The following is a 4963-nucleotide window of genomic DNA, read 5'->3' as shown; positions in this document are numbered from 1 at the left end:
AGCTTCCTGTTCCGATCAGAGTGCTTGTCAATGCGGTTCCATGATCTTCCTCTCTGCCTCCCTAGGTTTGGTCGCCACTAGCATGGCCCCTCCCCCCCAAAAAAAAAAAAAAAAAAAAGCAAGATGACAAGAGCAATTTGGTCAATACTTGGGGTTCGGGATATAACTTTGTGAGTACAGCACTGAGCCTCATAAAACCAGGTGTGTGATACATGCCTATAAGCCCAGCACTGGAGAAGTAAAAATAGGATCCAGGAAGCTGGGGAGATAGCTCACTAAGTAAATAACCTTACCAAAGCTGATGATCTGAGCTCTATTCCAAGAACTCGTATGGTAGGAGGGAAGAAATAACTCCTGTGCACTGTCCTCTCACTTCCATGTCTGCCCTGGTCATCCTGGCTACATGGGACCCCATCTAAAACAAAGTTCCAGGCACAGTGACACACACTGTAATTCAGGCAGGCCAACCTGGTCTCTATCTATATAGAAAACTCCAGGCCACTCAATGCTTCTCATAGCAAAACTTTGTCTCAAAATAAGTAAATTAACTAATTAATATCAAGAATTTCAAAAGTCATGTAAATAATTAAATCCATTTGAGTTTAGCAAGTAGGAAACTCATTCCATGTGGAAAATTAGTTGAATGGTCTGTATCTAAGCACAGGACATTGAGTGTTAGTGATTCTGGGGCTTCACACATATTAGACAAGCACTCTAAACCGAGCTATTTCTCTAGCTTCACCCACTTTTGGAGACAGTTTGTGGCACCCAAGCTGACCTTAAATGTAAGATTCCCCTGCCTCTTTGTGCTATCACAAGTGCTGTAATAACAAGAATATGCAGGGACACCCTGAAGAAAAAAGTGATGCGTCTGTGCTTTGCTCTGCTCCACAGCAACCCTTTCTGTTTTAAATGTGTGTGGGTGCTGAGTGTTTTGGCCTAGGAGGCCAAAAGATAGTGTCAGATCTCCTCAAATGAGAGTTACAGATTGAGGTTGTGAGCCACCTGACATAAATGTTTGGAATAGAACCCTGCAAGAGCAAGTGTTCTTAACTACTGAGCTACCACTCTCGGCCTCCACTTCCCCCACTTTGAGGCAGGGTATCTGTGGTTTGAATGAGAATGGCCCCATTGGCTCATGTGTTTGAATGCTTAGTTCCCAGGGAGTGGAAGTGTTTGAGAAGGACTAGGAAGCATGGTCTTGTTGGAGTAGGAGTGACATTGTTGGAAAAGTGTCACTAGGGGTGGGCTCTAAGACTCTCAGCTACTTCTCCAGCACCATGTCTGTCTGCTTCCCATCATGACAGTGGGCTAACATTCTAAACCTATAAGCAAGCTTCCAATTAAATGCTTTCTTTTTATAAGAGTTGCTTTGGAGCCGGGCATGGTGGCGCACGACTTTAATCCCAGTACTTGGGAGGCAGAGGCAGGCAGATTTCTGAGTTTGAGACCAGCCTGGTCTACAGAGAGAGTCCCAGGACAGCCAGGGCTATACAGAGAAACCCTGTCTCGAAAAACAAACAAAAAAGAGTTACCTTGGGTATGATTCTCTTCATAGGGACAGAACACTGACTAAGACAGTCTCCCTGTAGTTCTTTAAGTTACTGTTCTATAAACAAGGCTGGCCAGAAACTTGGAACTTCCCACTTCTACCTCCCAACTTACAGATGTGTGCCACCATTCCCAGCTCAAAAATCTTTTTCTTTTTAGAGACAGCGTCTCACTGTGTAACTTGCTATGTAGACCAAGCTGGTTTTAAACTCACAGGGTCCAGCATGCCTCTGCCTCACAAGCATTTTACTTTATTTTTATTTTATGGGCATGCTTTGCCTGCATGTGTCTTTGTGAGAGTGTCAGATCCCCCTGGAACGTAGAGACAGTTGTGAGGAGTACTGGGATTGAACTTGGGTCCTCTTAATTGCTGAGCCATCACTCCAACCACAAGCAAGCTCTTTAATTGTGACTATTGTCATGCATGTGTGTACTGGCTGGTTTTGCCTGTCAACTTGACACAGGCTGGAGTTACCACAGAGAAAGGAACTTGAGTTGGGGAAGTGCCTCCATGAGATTATGGGGTATTTTCTCAGTTGGTGATCAGTGGGGGAGGGCCCATTGTGGGTGGTGCCATCCCTAGGCTGGTAGTCTTGGGTTCTATAAGAAAGCAAGCCAAGCAAGCCTGGGGAAGCAATCCAGTAACATCCCTCATGGCCTCTGCATCAGCTCCTGCTTCATGACCTGCTTGAGTTCCAGTCTTGATTTCCTTTAGTGATTAACAGCAATGTGGAAAGTGTAAGCTGAATAAACCCTTTCCTTCCCAACTTGCTTCTTGGTCATGATGTTTGTGCAGGCATAGAAACCCTGAGACACATGTGTCTTTCTGCATCTAGAGCAGCAGAAGCTTCTATGGTTCAGCTAGAATAAATACGGAAGACAGGAGCCAGACCAGGGCAGAATCTTCATCTTATTACTTACTAGGTTTCATCAGACAAGTGATTTCTCTCTTAGTTTATTTTTGAAAGGGCCAATAATGGGGATAATCTCACTGGGCTGTTCTAAGCATTAAACAGAATATTCTAAAAATTGTGCACATGGCTGTTTTGTCTGCATGTAATCTCTCCTCTCTGAAATCAGAAGAGGGTGTCAGATCCTCTGGGACTGGTGTTATGTAGTGTAGGGAAATGAACCCCCAGTCCTCTGGAAGAGCACCCAATACTCGTAATTGCTGAGCCATTTGGAGGGAAGCCTCAGTGGTTGAGAGCTGGCTGGCTGCTCATGCAGAGGCCCAGGGTTTGGTTTCCAGTGCCCATAGGGAGGCTTACAACTGTAACTTCAGTACCAAGGTGTCTTAGGGTTTCTCTGCTGTCAACAGACACCATGACCAAGACAAGTCTTATAAAGTCAACATTTAATTGTGGCTGGCTTACATGTTCAGAAGATCAGTCCATTATGATCAAGGCAGGAACATGGCAGCATCCAGGCAGGAGGAAATTAGAGTTCTACATTTTCACCTGAAGGTTGTTAACGTAATACTGACTTCCAGGTAGCTAGGATGAGAGTCTTAAAGCCCACACTCACAGTGACACACCTACTCCAACAAGGCCACACCTTTTTTGTTTTGTTTTTAGACCAGGCTGGCCTCAAACTCAAAAATCTGCCTTCCTCTGCCTCCCGAATGCTGGGATTAAAGGCGTGCACCACCACGCACGGCCCAACCCTTATTTCTTGAAAACAAAATTCCATTGTAGTTTTCATTACCCATGAGGAGCACATTCCAGGACCCCTAGCAGATATCTGCAACTTTGTATAATGTTTGTATAATGTATTTTTCTCGGTCGGTAAATGATTATAGTAAAGCTTAACCTACACATTAGGCACTAACACGATTTTTTCAGGGTTCATGATTAAACCCATGAATGAAATGCTCACTGTGCCATGTGGTGCCCAGACCACAATAACTTTGTTATATGAAAATGGTCTTTCTCAAAACCCATCAGTATCCTTATGTGATAGCCCACTGCCTAGATGAGCTGAGCTAAATGAGTTATGGCTTTATGTTGGGGTACTATTAACTAAGGTTGGGTCTATATTTACCACACCTATTTCCACAGCCATTCCCAACTTTATCACTTTCAAATCCAATTTTTTAATTATTTTTTTCATTTTATTGCATTGTTGTCTTGCCTGCATGTGTCTGTTATGAGGGAGTCAGATCACCTAGAACAAGAGTTGAGAATTGTGAGCTGCGTTAAGAGTGCTAGGAACTGAATCTGGGTCCTCTGCAAGAGCATCTCGCCAGCCCTAAAATCCAATTTTTACCTATCACTCCAGGGTATAGCCCAGAAATAGAGTTCTTGCTGACAGGATAGAACCAAGAATCCACCCCAACATCATTAAAATCTGAGCACACTGGTGCAGTACTTACAATCTAGCATTCAGGGTGGAAGCAGGATTGCTAAAGTCAAGACCACCTTATACTCCCTAGCAGGAACCAATCAAAATACAAAAACAGAGAGCTGGAAAGATAGCTCAGCAGTTCAGAGCATTGCCTGCACATCTAGAGGACACAGGTTCAATCCCCAGTACTCTCAGGGTACACATTCATACATGTAGACAAAACATGTACACATAAAATCTGAAAAACAAAACAGTAACCCCCCCCCCCGCCCCAATCCTCCCTCCTAAAACCCTTCCTTTGAATTCAGGTAGTATCTCCTTAAAATGATGAGTGTGGTGTGTTCGTTATCACTATTAGCTTTAGAGCACTGGAACATACTTTTACGTCAGTGGTTCTCAATCTGGATCAAAGCCGTACAAGGTGACACTGCTAATGCAGGAGTGAAAATGTACAGGAGGACAACACATTCACTTTTATTTCAGTCAAGTCACAACACTTGTCTGGCTGCTGCCAAGTGCCCACAGTCTCCCATTTACAGACACACTTTACAGGGTTTCCTGTGACAGTACAGCAAGCCTCTTTGTCAAACAGGACCAGTTCCAAATTTTCCCTCAAAAAAACAAAACAAAAAAACAAACTCCATTCCAGTAAGGGGTAAATACATGAAATTACAGCAAACAGACACTTAAAAGGACAGCCAAGAAATCTTCCAACAGTTTATTAGAAAGAATGTAGACATTTAAAAAAATCCCCACTGTCATGAACATAAATTGAGGTTTTCCAGCCAGGGCATAAGCTGAAATCAAAACAGAAAATTAAAAAAAATCCAATAGTGTATTTAACATTTTCCACTCATTTGCCATACTGACTGTGCAAATACAAATCTGGTCTAAAATGTACATACTCTCAAGCAACAATGTACAGCTTTCTTTGTCCTCCATGCTAAGAGATGTAAAAGCTTAAGGGCCAAACAATACCAAATGTATAGGCTTCAAAAACCATCTAAGTTAGGGCATCCACTAGTTTTTGCTAAAATACACCTGAACACTGACAAGTGATCACATACAA

Source organism: Mus caroli, chromosome 10, assembly GCF_900094665.2.
Source record: "Mus caroli chromosome 10, CAROLI_EIJ_v1.1, whole genome shotgun sequence".
In the NCBI taxonomy this organism is placed as follows: domain Eukaryota; kingdom Metazoa; phylum Chordata; class Mammalia; order Rodentia; family Muridae; genus Mus; species Mus caroli.
This window is presented reverse-complemented; position numbering follows the sequence as displayed.